At 43.9% G+C, this 15624-nt stretch overlaps 1 long non-coding RNA gene across 1 annotated transcript in view; it reads left to right on the forward strand.

The window, feature by feature from the left end:
- Positions 1-3775: 3775 nt before the first annotated feature.
- LOC124552611 overlaps positions 3776-15624 on the forward strand; it is a 66430-nt gene continuing 54581 nt past the window's right edge. The window contains exon 1 of the long non-coding RNA XR_006967940.1: positions 3776-4049. This is a non-coding gene — a long non-coding RNA (uncharacterized LOC124552611). The remainder of the gene's footprint in view (positions 4050-15624) is intronic.

Raw genomic sequence — 15624 nt, forward strand, 5'->3', positions numbered from 1 at the left:
AGTGTAGAAGCACCTTCGGTTATGCCCCAGGTAAGTGTGTTGGAACCCTTGCTGTTAATTTCGTATACTGTACTTACAGACTATATTAGTAGTAACCTCAGAGTATTTGCAGACGATGAAGTACTCTGAAAGAAGCTGCGTAAATAGTCAGACCTTGATAAGGTTTTACATTGGTAAGAGGATTGGCAAGTTGTTTTAAATGTAAAACTGTGCATGTCACAAAACGGGAGAACCTAATGTCTTGTGTCTATAATATCAATAAGCCACGGTTGGAATCTGTTAACTCGTACAAATACCTGAGTGTGGCACTCTATAGGGATATGAAATGTGTGACGAGGGCCTCCCGTCGGGTAGACCATTCGCCGCGTGCAAGTCTTTCGATTTGACGCCACTTCGGCGACTTCCGCATCGATGAAATGACGATGATTAGGACAACACAACAGCCAGACCCTGAGCGGAGAAAATCTCCGACCCAGCCGGGAATCGAACCCGGGCCCTTAGGACTGACATTCTGTCGCGCTGACCACTCAGCTACCGGGGGCGGACGGGATACGAAATGGAATGATCACGTAGTATCAGTCGTGAATAAAACAAGTGCGAGAGTTCGCTTTGTTGGTAGAACACTGGGGAAGTGCAATCGGTTTACAAAGTAGATTGCTTACAAATGTCTCGTGTGGGCCATCCTACAATACTGCTCAAGTGTGTGTGGGACCTGTCCCAAATATGACCAACAGGGGATATTAAGCGTATACAGAGAAAGGTAGCACAAATTGTCATAGATTTGTTTGACCCATGGGAGAACAAACTGAACTGATAGATCCTTGAAGAAAGGTGTAAACTATCCCGAGAAAGGCTGTTTACAAAGTTTCAAGAACAGCCTTTAAGTGATGACTCTAGAAATAAATGCTTTCTCAGAGAATTACTTTAAACAATTAGTTCGTGAGCCCACACGAATTGTAAATGGTTGCGAAAAGACACTTAACCTCTTAGCCACAAATAATCCTGATCTAATAAAAAGCGTCATGACAGATATAGGTGCTAATGAACACAAGGTCATTGCAGCGAGGCTCAAAACCATATCAACCAAAACCACTAAAAATGAACGCAAAATATAACTGCATATAGAAATTCACTTGATTCCTTCCTAAGAGAGAGTCTCCATTCCTTCCAAGCTAATTATGTAAGTGTAGACCAGATGTGGCTCAAATTCAAAGATACAGTGTCGACAGCAATAGATAGATTCATACCGCATAAGTTAATAGGAGACAGGACTGATCCACCATGGTACACAAAACACGTCAGAACACCGTTGCGTAAGCGACGAGAAACCCGACTAGTAAAATCAACAGACGATCAATTCCAATTACAAAATGATCTAGAGAGAATTTCTGTATGGTGCGAAAAGTGGCAATTGGCACTAAACAAAGAAAAGTGCGAGGTCATCCACATGGGTACTAAAAGAAATCCGATAAATTTTGGGTATGCGATAAATCGCACAAATCTAAGGGCTGTCAATTCGACTAAATACCAAGGAATTACAATTACGAGCAACTTAAAGTGGAAAGACCCTGTAGATAATATTGTGGGGAAAGCGAAATAAAGACTGCACTTTGTTGGCAGAACACTTAGAAGATACGACAAACCCACTAAAGAGACAGCCTACATTGCACTTGTCCGTCCTCTGCCGGAATATTGCTGCGCGGTTTGGGACCCTTACCAGGTAGGATTGACGGAGGACATCGAAAAAGTGCAAAGAAGGGCAGCTCGTTTCGTGTTATCGCTCAATAGGGGTGAGAGTGTCACTGAAATTATACGCGAGTTGGGGTGGCACTCACTGAAACAAAGGCGGTTTTCTTTGCAGCGAGATCTATTTACGAAATTTCAATTACCAAGTTTCTCTTCCGAATGCGAAAATATTTTGTTGACACCCACCCACGTAGGGACAAATGATCATCATAATAAAATAAGAGAAATCAGAGCTCGAACGGAAAGATTTAGGTGTTCCTTTTTCCCACGCGCCATTCGAGAGTGGAATGGTTAGAGAAGTACACTACTGGCCATTAAAATTGCTACACCACAGAGATGACGTGCTACATACGCGAAATTTAACCGACAGGAAGAAGATGTTGTGATATGCAAATGATTAGCTTTTCAGACCATTCACACAACGTTGGCGCCGGTGGCGACACCTATAACGTGCTGACATGAGGAAAGTTTCTAACCGATTTCTCATACACAAACAGCAGTTGACCGGCGTTGCCTGGTGAAACGTTGTTGTGATGCCTGGTGTAACGACGACAAATACGTACCATCACGTTTCCGACTTTGATAAAGGTCGGATTGTAGCCTATCGCGATTGCGGTTTGTCGTATCGTGACATTGCTGCTCACGTTGGTCGAGATCCAATGACTGGTAGCAGAATATGGAATCGGTGGGTTCAGGAGGGTAATACGGAACGCCGTGCTGGATCCCAACGGCCTCGTACCACTAGCAGTCGAGATGACAGGCTTCTTATCCGCACGGCTGTAACGGATCGTGCAGCCACGTCTCGATCCCTGAATCAACAGATGGGGACGTTTGCTAGACAACAACCATCTGCACGAACAGTTCGACGACGTTTGCAGCAGCATGGACTATCAGCTCGGAGACCATGGCTGCGGTTACCCTTGACGCTGCATCACAGACAGGAGCACCTGCGATGGTGTATTCAATGACGAACCTGGGTGCACGAATGGCAAAACGTCACTTTTTCGGATGAATCCTGGTTCTGTGTACAGCATCATGATGGTCGCATCCGTGTTTGGCGACATCGCGGTGTACGCACATTGGAGGCGTGTATTCGTCACCGCCATACTGGCGTATCTTCCGGCGTGTTGGTATGGGGTGGTATCGGTTACATGTCTCGGTCACAATGGTGGCCGAGCAACTGGCTCGTCAAAATACGCCAGTCACTACTCTTGATGAACTGTGGTATCGCGTTGAAGCTGCATGGGCAGCTGTACCTGTACACAACATGCAAGCTCTGTTTGACTTAATTCCCAGGCGTATCAAGGCCGTTATTGCGGCCAGAGGTGGTTGTTCCGGGTACTGATTTCGCAGGATCTACGCACCAAAATTGCGCGAAAATGTAATCACATGTCAGTAGTAGTATAATATATTTGTACAATGAATACTCGTTCGTCATCTGCATTTCTTCTTGGTGTAGCAATTTTAATGACCAGTAGTATAAAAATGGTTCGATGAACCCTCCGCCAGGTACTTAAGTGTGAATTGCAGAGTAACGATGTAGATGTAGAATAATTTACATCCCGCTACATATCTTGAAGTACAGAGGCATTTAAACAATCATTCTTCGCACGCTCCATAGTTAGTGAATAGAACGGGAAGAGTTCTTAATACAGTCGGATGTACCCTCTGCTACCCACTTCACAGTGGTTTGTGTAGATGTAGATACAAATTTATACTAGTAGTGGTAGAAGGTGCTCTCCGCCGTACCACACTGTCGCCTGCGGAGTGTGTGTATGTAGACGTTGATCACATGACTATTATTTTAGCGACATGCACAGTAGTAAGACGCTTTGTTCACATATTTCGTAGTGTACGGCTATGGTATAGAGAAGAGTAACGAAAACGTCACAAACAGCCGACGGTCACGTCAGTTCTGCGCGTGCGTCGCTTACCGAAAGTCTGTCTCACTGCGCATGCGCCCAGTTGCTACAGCGCTTCGCTTCAATCCGAGTAAGATTAGTTTAGCCGTCGCGGGCGAGGCGGAAGGGCGTGTAAGCTATCTGCATTGGCCCTGTTGCGCTTCATTTCGGTAGAACATTATCGCACGCGGATCTCACTTTGCTGTGGTCTCAGACGGACTTTCCGTTCTTAAGGAATGGAAAGAACAATAAAGCACGTTACAGACATTTGAATTTAGTTGACAACAGCCATACGTCCCTTAGGATGGGACTGCGTTTGCGTAACCTTCTCCGAGCAACCCGCTAAACACTGCGCATCCTGACGGATTAAGTTTTTACTACTGCAAGTGGGAGCTTTTTGAGGTGGGTCTGCCTTTAATATTGTCTAGTTCACTTTCTCAAAATATTTCTGTAGCTAAGATTGTTGTGCGCTGCTCTTCTGCGTTTGCTCCTATACTACGCAAACAACTGAAGTGTGTGGCAGTGGGTATTTCCCGTTACACCACTTGTTAAACCTGTTTTTCGTTCCACTCGCACGTGGACCGCGGCCAGAACCGTCACGTAATTGCCTGTGTGTGCGCTGTAACTAATCTAACGACGTCTTTGCTATATCTTCCGCAGAGTTCGTAAAGAATTGTTGTGTTTTCCTAGGCTCCTCACTTAGAAGTGGTTAATGAAATTTTATAACGGTGCTTTCACGGCATAGTCTGCCATTTCAGTATCTGAGTGGCACCCCCCTTGGTCAAACAAACCTTTGACCAGTCGTATAGCCGGCAGCTGTGACCGAGCGGTTCTAGGCGCTTCAGTATGGAACCGCGCGACCCCTACGGTCGCAGGTTCGAATCCTGCCTCGGGCACGGATGTGTGTGATGTCCTTAGGTTAGTTAGGTTCAAGTAGTTTTAAGTTCTAAGGGACTGATGACCTTAGATGTTAAGTCCCATAGTGCTCAGAGCCATTTGAACCATTCGTATATCCTTTTTTGTTTACATAGAACATACGCTTTTAGTCATATTTGTTACAGGCCTCCTCTCGCTTGAGCAGTATTCTAAGACGGATCCGAGGAATGTTTTGTAAGCGGTCTCCTTTGTGGACTGATTCCATTTCCTTAGTATTTTGCCTATGAATAGTAATAACTAACTAAAACAAAAATGTCATTTTTATTAACAAGTTTTCATTCAGGATTTGTTGACTAAAGTTTTCATTTGACAAGGAATGTAGAGCTTAAGTTAAAAAAGTTACTACTTGCGAGAATCTAAGCACGGACTTGGCGGTTATAAACCTTACACTATACACAGGCACGTACAAAGGATTGTTGTTGACCAATCAGTAATTGTGTACTTAACAGCGCCTGGAAATCTTAAGATTTAATTTTTGAAGATCTTTTATTTATTTTTGAGAACTGCGTCACACTCCTGTAGGAAATAGATGTCCAGGTAGTATCCTTCAAAACTGCAACAATTTGCATAAAAGCATTGCGAGAGAAAGCGACCAAGGGATCCACTTAAATATTTTTGAGATGTCTTGAACAGTTTTATTACTCCAGTATACCCTTAAGGTTTTCGACTTACGTCATTACTAAAACTCGTAAAAAAAATAGAGAGACAAAAATGGTTTAAATGGCTCTGAGCATTATGGGACTTAACTTCTGAGGTCATCAGTCCCCTAGAACTTAGAACTGCTTAAACTTAACTAACCTAAGGACGTCACACACATCCATGCCCGAGGCAGGATTCGAACCTGCGACCGCAGCGGTCGCGCGGTTCCAGACTGCAGCGCCTAGAACCGCTCGGCAACTCCAACAAAATATAGAGACAAAACTAGTATTAATAGAAGTACAAGATATGTCACATTTTCTCCAATAAGTGGAACCATAATATGGAAAGTAAAATATGGTATAAACCTCAGTAGAAACTTATCCAAATGACTATATGGTATATAGTTAACATTCCTTAACAACAGGAAAATGCGATGTGCCTACAAGGATGAAAAATTATACTAGTGGAATAAATTGATTGGCGGTGCCAGGGTAATGGTTTGATGAGGCAATTGTTTGTCAACAAGAATGTGTGTTTAATTAATTTCGTATTCAAATAATTGCATCAGTAAAGAGTACAGGAAATTTGCTATATAATTCTACAAAAAGTGTTTTTAAAATTTAAAATAAAGTAAGTATAGTGTATTTGTATGTCTGCTATTAAGAGTAAAATTTAATGAAACAGCGGATAAATGAATTAATGTCATATAGGAAAGCAATAGTTCAAACCAAAATAGCTCCCCAAATAGAAGACGCAAACTTTGAAAATGCCATACATCAATTTAACCAATAGTAAAATAACAGCCATGTAGATTACATTTTACAAAACTATTGCGAAATTAATAAATGACAATAATTGCATTGTCACATTTGTAGAACCTATCGTAATTGGTTTACATTTCTATGTTATGTAGCAAAACATGGTGGGAGCGTTGGTGGGGGGGGGGGGGGGGACGACATGGTATCTTGGAATAATAAAATTGTGGTCCAGACTTTTCAAAGTGTTTAAAATTTCAAAATTTTAAACTACGAAGAAAGTCAGAGAGGCTGTCCATAAAGTGCCGTTGTTAGGGTAGTCAGTTCGTTGTCTGGTGGCGTAGGCGGCAGATGACTCATAGGCAACTGCAGGGCGACACGCTTTCGGCAATTATTTTCCTTTTTACCGAGTTAATTTGTCCTTAGAGAACACGAAATTAACATACCGAACAGTAAGATTTTTTCCGCCCTAAAAGTGCAGAGTATGTGGTTTCTTTACCACTTAATATCTACCATCTGCATCCTGCGTAGCAGAGTCTTGAGTCTCTAGATGTGTCCATTCAGGGTTATTGGGAGGACAATAGGAATTCATGCACAAAGGAGACTGCGTATAGAACGCTCCTGCGTCATATTCTTGAATATTGCTCGAGTGTCTGAGATCCCCATCAGGTCGAATGAACGGGTACATCGACCTTGGTTTTCGAAGAAAAAAAGAAGAAAAGAAAAAAAAGATAGTTTTCAAAGGTTATGTTTAAGTGCTTTGCTACTTTCGATTAGTGTTGGAGCGACGATTTGAGCACCTGGTTACCGAGCAGGAAACGCGGGTACAAGACACCGGTACTAACATTTTTGTATTTTTCACGTAGATGTAAAACCAGTATAATAAAATTGTAGATTAACTTTACTTTGTGCAATACTAACACAATATCATAAATATAGGTAGGAATGATGCAGTATGCGGTTATAGATAAAGATAACGCATATCGTTTTGTATTACTGTTCAGGCAGTCTCTTGGCAGTAACTAATTACGTACATACGAATTTTCATGAATATCATGCAAGTCATTTTTCCGGCGATTCTTACGCGAAAAAAGTGTGAATGCGCAAAAATGCCCTTCATTCAGTGTGACTGACGTAAAGGATTCGATTGATTTTATGACCCAGCGCACTGTCGAGACTGAGCTAACGAAGAAACTGCATCAGCGATAACACACTCATGATCCAGTATATTTTGACTTCTTGCTTAAAAAGGTGTTGGCCCATCTTTGGAACGGGACAGCACAGCGATTCTGCGTGACGTGCATTCGAGAAGTCCTCAGCAGATTTCCATAGGTAGGTGGGACCAGTCGACTACGCACAGGCCACCCAGTTCGCCTAAGATACGGACTGATGGTCTGTGAGCTTGGAATTCGCACTCGATAGTCTCCCAGGCGTGTTTCACTCACTGAGTTGATATCAGGCGAATCGATGCCCAAGACATCAACGAGAGCCCACTATCATGCTTCTCCAGTCATTGCAGCACGATTCTAACCTTGTGGAGTGGACAGTTGACCTGCTGGAACATGGCATCGAAGTTTGGTAAGACATCTACATCTATATTTACATATATACTCTGCACGACACGGTATGGTGCACTGCGGAGGGAACCTTGTACCAGCACTTGTCATTTCCTTTCTCATCCTACTCTTGGATGGAGCGGCGGATAACGACTGCCTAATGTGTGATTCAGTTTTTATGCAACCCGTAACACCTTCAAATACCATGTAGAAGACTTTCCTATTCTCTTGCTCATTACGTCCGAACTATTTGTCCTACAGGAAAAAAGGAACTGCTTGAATACTGCTCACCGGTGTGGGATCCGTACCAGATAGGGTTGATAGAAGAGAGAGAGAAGATCCAACGGAGAGCAGCGCGCTTCGTTACAGGATCATTTAGTAATCGTGAAAGCGTTACGGAGATGACAAACTCCAGTGGAAGACTCTAAAGGAGAGACGCTCAGTAGCTCGGTGCGGGCTTTCGTTGAAGTTTCGAGAACATACCCTCACCGAGGAGTCATGCAATATATTGCCGCCTATTACGTATATCTCGCGAAGAGAACATGAGGATAAAATCAGAGAGATTAGAGCCCACACAGAGGCATACCGACAATCCTTCTTTCCACGAACAATACGAGACTGGAATAGAAGGGAGAACCGATAGAGGTACTCAAGGTACCCTCCGCCATACACCGTCAGGTGGCTTGCGGAGTATAGATGTAGATGTAGATGTAGACCTTTTAGTAGGAAATTTAATGTAGTGAAGTTTTGTACTGCGATACGTTTTCGCTAGAGGTGACGGTTTCCTAATTATTCAAGGAAAATGTACGAAGGTGACCTTCAAACGCGACACACTTGAATAAATCGAAAACCGTTGCCTCCAGCGAAAACGCATCCTAGCCCAAAATTTCTTATAATAACGTAATGTTCATTCTTTCTGTACGAGTAATAGCTTGCGCTTTGCGGGTTGAATAAAGCCCACACGTTGGGGCAGCTGAATCAACTTTGGCGGCTTCAGAATAATTCTGCAATCAGCTACAAGTGTCTGCTTTCCAAAGTTTGTCAATCATTTTCGTAAGGTTTGAAGCTCCTCATTTCTTTCTTCCGTGTTTGGGATTTAAAAACTGGGTGGTTTTGGAAATCGGCCTTATGCAAACACAATTCAGTGTGTTGTCAGAAGTGTCTGCTCAGATCTCATTTCGCCACATTTTGTGTAAGTGCATGTGAGGTGAAGTAGTGAGCGTAAATTTGTGATAAACTGAGTGGAAGCAATGCACTAAACAGCAGTTGATTGAGACACCAACCAGTGACACGAAACAGGACGGAAAATGTTAGTACAGAAATGTACATAACCTCTACCCTCGAAAAAGATCTCCACAAATACGCAATAATTTTCTTCATGGCTAGTTTGCAGATGACATGCTGTCAAAAAAAAAAAAAAAAAAAAAAAAAAAAAAAAAACGCCGAAAACGAGCACTTAAATCGATGAATAATCATACAGTTCAGTTATCCATGTAATTTTAAGGCGAGTGTCCAAACAAAACGAAGCAAATTGCAAGTATTGTAATTCTTAGGCCTACAACAGTTACATTATTACAAATGTGATATTGTACTTTACAGGAATAAATATTTAACCCACAGAAGATGACACATTGGTGTCTAAACATGTCTGGGTAAATATAAAAATGCAAACACAAATAGTTTATAAGGATGATTTCCAAAACTGCCCAGTTTTTGTCAATAATGTTTCACGAAAAGAACGTCATCTAACATCCAGGGATTCCCGTCTAAGTTCATGAACCATCTCAATAATACTGGCGTGTTGATCGAACCAGTCATTAACAAGTCTGGCAACACGCATCTGAATTCCTAAGATGTCTTCTTTTAATTCGACTTGGTGGGCATCCCAAGAAGTAGAGCACTACACAAAAATGGGCTGCACAAGTGTTACGTTTGCGGTCTCATTTGCATATGAGCTACACATTCCCATTCTGTGGGGTGATGTACCTTACTTAGTGTGTTTTTCTTGGCGTTTTATTGTGCCGTTGCAGAACCTTGTTTAACCTTTTCTCTCCTTAACCTTCTGCAGAGTGTCTTTGGATCCTGTGGCCTGTAATTTCGCTTGTGCCAAGTTCCGGGGTTTTGGGGGATAATTGATTAAATTATGTTTTGGAATTTATGGGATTCTGTGTGTTTGTCTGGGGTTTTTGCTGGCCTGTGCCCGTACGATTTCCCATTTCCTCGCCCGGGCGTCGTACGTAAAGTTTAAGGTGAATAAATTTTGCTAGTTGACGTAGAGTGGTTCAGTGGGCCCCGCGACAAATTGTTTTTTGCACCCTGCCTGTCCTATGTCCCTGGCCTAAGGTTGGCTCCTCTTTGCCCGTGCGTGAGTGTGTATGTGGGCGACGGTGATCGTTTCCTGACTTGTTTACCGTTTCTTGCCGACTTCTCTGCATAGACTGCCGAATGTGTAATTTTGTCTGTGCCATGTTATAGTTGCTTCAAGTTGGTTCGCACATTCCCCTTGGTAATAACAGCTGCGCTCGTATGAGATTCTACAATGTTGTGAACTATAGTAATCTGGCGGTTGTCGCCGTGTGTGTTAAATTTTAACTTGTATTTGAGTTTTGGTGTAATTGTATTTTGTTAACTGAGCTAATTTTATCTTCCAGAATGATATTTTCACTCTGCAGCGGAGTGTGCGCTGGTATGAAACTTCCTGGCAGATTAAAACTGTGTGCCCGACCGAGACTCTTACTCGGAACCTTTGCCTTTCGCGGGCAAGTGCTCTACCATCTGAGCTACCGAAGCACGACTCATGCCCGGTACTCACAGCTTTACTTCTGCCAGTATCTCGTCTCCTACTTTCCAAACTTTACAGAAGCTCTCCTGCGAACCTTGCAGAACTAGCACTCCTGAAAGAAAGGATACAGCGGAGACATGGCTTAGCCACAGCCTGGGGGATGTTTCCAGAATGAGATTTTCACTCTGCAGCGGAGTGTGCGCCGATAAAGTTCGCAGGAGAGCTTCTGTAAAGTTTGGAAGGTAGGAGACGAGATACTGGCAGAAGTAAAGCTGTGAGTACCGGGCGTGAGTCGTGCTTCGGTAGCTCAGATGGTAGAGCACTTGCCCGCGAAAGGCAGAGGTCCCGAGTTCGAGTCTCGGTCGGGCACATAATTTTATCTTGCCTACTGCTGCGATGTCAGAAATGTTCAAATCAAGCCTTGGGCTCCTTGTGAATTTTTATGTTGATAACTGATGCATACTAGAACTCAGGTAGACAGAGAAAGGCATGTTGAAGAAAGAAACAAAGCCAAACAGATAATTGCAGCATCCAAGAAGAAATCTTGGGAAGACTTTGAAAACAGGTTGGAGACTTTTGGTCAAGCGGCTGGAAATCCATTCTGGAGTGTAATTAGCAGTCTTCGAAAGGGAGGTAAGAAGGAAATGACAAGTATTTTGGACAGGTCAGGAAAACTGCTCGTGAATCCTCTTGATGCCTTGGCCAGATGGAGGGAGTATTTTGAAGAGTTGCTCAATGTAGGTGAAAATGCGATGAGTAATGTTTCAGATTTCGATGTACACTGGGATAGGAATGATGATGGAAATAGGATCACATTTGAGGAAGTGGAGAAAATGGTCAATATATTGCAGTGCAATAAAGCAGCTGGGGTGGATGAAATTAAGTCGGAACTCATCAAATAAAGTGGAATGTCAGGTCTTAAATGGCTACACAGGATAATTGAAATGGCCTGGGAGTCGGGACACCAATCTTTAAACATGGAAACAGAAAAGATTGTAACAACTACAGAGGTATCTCTTTAATCAGCGTTGTAGGTAAAATCTTCTCAGGTATTGTTGAAAGGAAAGTGCGAGTATTAGTTCAGGACAAATTGGATGAAAATCAGTGTGGGTTTAGGCCTCATAGAGGTTGTCAGGACCAGATCTTTAGCTTACGGCAAATAATGGAGAAGTGTTACGAGTGGAACAGGGAATTGTATCTATGCTTTATAGATCTAGAAAAGGCATATGACCGGGTTCCTAGAAGGAAGTTATTGTCTGTTCTACGGGATTATGGAATATGGGGCAAACATTTGCAAGCAATTAAATGTCTTTACATAGATAGTCAGGCAGCAGTTAGAGTTGACGATAAACTGAGTTCATGGTTCAGAGTAGTTTCAGGGGTAAGACAAGGCTGCAACCTGTCTCCACTGTTGTTCATATTATTTACGGATCATATGTTGAAAACAAACTGGCTGGGTGAGATTAAGATATGTGAACACAAAGTAAACAGTCTCGCATATGCAGATGACTTAGTTGTGATGGCAGATTCGATTGAAAGTTTGCTAAGTAATATTTCAGAGCTAGATCAGAAATGTAAGGACTATGGTATGAAGATTAACATCTCCAAAACGAAAGTAATGGCATTGGGAAAGGGATATGAACGGATTGAGTGCCAAGTAGGAGGAACAAAATTCGAACAGGTGGACGGTTTCAAGTACTTAGGATGCATATTCTCACAGGATGGCAACATAGTGAAAGAACTGGAAGTGAGGTGTAGCAAAGCTAATGCAGTGAGCGCTCAGCTACGATCTACTCTCTTCTGCAAGAAGGAAGTCAGTACCAAGACTAAGTTATCTGTGCACCGTTCAATCTTTCGACCAACTTTGTTGTATGGGAGCGAAAGCTGGGTGGATTCAGGTTACCTTATCAATAACGTTGAGGTTACGGATATGAAAGTAGCTAGGATGATTGCAGGTACTAGTAGATGGGAACAATGGCAGGAGGGTGTGCACAATGAGGAAATCAAAGAAAAACTGGGAATGAACTCTATAGATGTAGCAGTCAGGGAGAACAGGCTTAGATGGTGGGGTCATGTTACACGCATGGGAGAAGCAAGGTTACCCAAGAGACTCATGGGTTCAGCAGTAGAGGGTATGAGGAGTCGGGGCAGACCAAGGAGAAGGTACCTGGATTCGGTTAAGAATGATTTTGAAGTAATAGACTTAACATCAGAAGAGGCACCAATGTTAGCACTGAATAGGGGATCATGGAGGAATTTTGTGAGGGGGCTATGCTCCAGACTGAATGCTGAAAGGCATAATCAGTCTTAAATGATGATGAACAGATGCAGCATTTTAGTGTAATGATGTATCTTTTACGTTTTGGGGAAATTTTATCTTGGCAAATGCTTGGGGTTAAATTGTGCTACTTGTGTCTATGATCTATGGAAAGGTTGGGGTGGATTGCACCACTCGTTAGGCCTATCACTTATTGTTTTACTAAAGGCATTAAGGGATATTTGTTGAAAGTTTTTTTTTTAATTTTAACTATCATAAATTTAATCTCACCTGTGAAGCCATATTTGTGGAGAGTTGTTATTTAAACTTCATCGTCCACTCCAATACAGCCACCCTGTTAAAGAAAAAATTTTAGTGCTACTATTTATTTCCCCCTTGTTCCCCTCCCACAGCTTATTTCCCAGGAAGCTGAAGTCAACCATTTGTTTTCGCTACTACCGTACTTGCGCTCTCATTCCATTTTATATCACTCTGAAACTTTACGCCTAGATGTTTAATAGGGGTGATCGTGTCAGACAGAACACTATTAATTCTGGATTCGAATATTAAAGGATTGTGTTTCATGCTCAGGCACATTAACTTTCATTTTTCCAAAGTTAGAGCAAGCTGCCATTCATCACACCAAACAGAAATTCTGTGTAAGGCACGCTGTATCCATCTACATCAAGCCAGAAAGGCTGCGGCTGGTACTCAAAAACGTTAGCAGAGTTCGTAGTCGTCACGGTGCCTTCGATTAGTACGACAGGTTCCACGGAAGCCCAGGTGAATGTCCCACTTGCATTCTTCTCGCAACAGGTCGATAGCAATATCCGGATACGACGCCATCCAGGTGAACTGCTGCTAGAAACTTCAACCTCAAACGCAGCCCGGTGCGAGCAGTATTATGCTATGGCGGACATTCACCTGGGCTGCCATGGAACCTGCGGTAGTAATCGAAGGACCAATCAAAATAAATGCCGTGTGACTAGGGCCTCCCTTCGGGTAGACCGTTCGCCGGGTGTAAGTCTTTCGATTTGACGCCACTTCGGCGACTTGAGCGTCGATGGCGATGAAATGATGATGATGATTAGGACAACACAACACCCAGTCCCTGAGCGGATAAAATCTCCGACCCAGCCGGGAATCCAACCCGGGCCCTTAGGATTGACATTCTGTCGCGCTGACCACTCAGCGACCGGGGGCGGACGAAGGCCCAGTGACAGCCGTGGACTATGTCACTATTATGGACCACCTGCATCCCTTGATCGCTTGATGTTTTCCTACCAGCGATGGGATATTCCACCACGGTGGCTGGCTCTGAGCACTATGGGACTTAACATCTGTGGTCATCAGTCCCCTAGAACTTAGAACTACTTAAACCTAAGTAACCTAAGGACATCACACACATCCATGCCCGAGGCAGGATTCGAACCTGCGACCGTAGCAGTCGCGCGATTCCGGACTGCGCGCCTAGAACCGCGAGACCACCGCGGCCGGCTCCACCACGGTAACTGCTATTGTCACTAGGACGGAATTCTACTTCTGTGATTTGAGGAGCATGGTAGTGAAACAATGTCCATATGTGGGTTATCAGTTTCTGAACTGACCCTTATGGAACCAATCTGGTACACTATCGGACACAAGCAGTGAGCCCACAAATCAACAGGTCGTAATTTGCGTGAATTGTCCTACACACGCGTAGAAAAAAAAAATTCAAATGGCTCTGAACACCATGGGATTTAACTTCTAAGATCATCAGTCCCCTGTAATTTGGAACTACTTAAACCTAACTAACCTAAGGACATCACACACATCCATGCCCGAGGCAGGATTCTAACCTGCGACCGTAGCGGTCGCGCGGTTCCAGACTGAAGGGCCTAGAACCACTCGGCCACCCCGGCCATCGTGCATAGACATCTGCCATGTCATACCTCCGGAAACCTACTTAACACTTGTCGAACCCGTGCGACGCAGTCGTTGCGAAGGTGGACCGTCCAACTATTAGGCAGCTCGTCGCACTGTTTAGTCTTATTAGAGGGAAAAAAACGCACACACACACACACACACACACACACACAAACAAAAATCTGGCCAGGTGTGAGTAGGATTCGCGCACTGAGGGTGCCAAACTTAATTATATACACTGAAGAGCCAAAGTAACTGGTGTAGGCATGCAGGATATGTAAACAGGCAGAATACGGCGCTGTGGTCGTCAACGCCTATATAAGACGCCGAGTATCTGGCTGAGTTGTTAGACCGGTTACTGCTGCTACAATCGCAGGTTATCAAGCTATAAGTGAGTTTGAACGTGGTATTATAGTCGGCGCACAGGCGATGGGACAATTTCTCCGAGGCAGCGATGAAAAAAAAAAGGCTCTGAGCACTATGGTACTCAACTTCTGAGGTCATCAGTCCCCTAGAACTTAGAACTACTTAAACCTAAGTAACCTAAGGACATCACACACATCCATACCCGAGGCAGGATTCGAACCTGCGACCGTAGCGATCGCGCAGTTCCAGACTGTAGCGCCTAGAACCGTCGGCCAACCCGGCCGGCAGGCAGCGATGAAGTGGACATTTTCCCGTACTACCATTTCACGAGTCTGCCGTGAGTATCAGGAGTCCGGTAAAACATCAAATCTCCGACATCGCTGCAGCCGGAAAAAGAGCCTGCAAGAGCGGGACCAACGACGACTGAAGAGAATCAGCCTGACAAAAGTGCAACCCTTCCGCAAATTGCTGCAGATTTCAATGCTGGGCCATCCAGAAGCGTCAGCGTGCTAAACATTCAACGGAACATCATCGATATGGGCGTTCAGAGCCGAAAGCCCACACGCGTACCCGTGATGACTGCACGACACGAAGCGTTACGCCTCGCCTGGGCTCGTCAACACCGACATTGGACTGTTGATGACGGGAAACATGTTGGCTGGTCGGAAGAGTCTCGTTTCAAATTGTATCGAGCGGATGGACGTGTACGGGTATGGAGACAACCTCATGAATCCATGGACCCTGCATGTCAGTAGGAGACTGTTCAAGCTGTGGAGGCTCT

The sequence above is a fragment of the Schistocerca americana genome, chromosome 10 (assembly GCF_021461395.2).
Source record: "Schistocerca americana isolate TAMUIC-IGC-003095 chromosome 10, iqSchAmer2.1, whole genome shotgun sequence".
NCBI classification, from domain to species: Eukaryota; Metazoa; Arthropoda; class Insecta; order Orthoptera; family Acrididae; genus Schistocerca; species Schistocerca americana.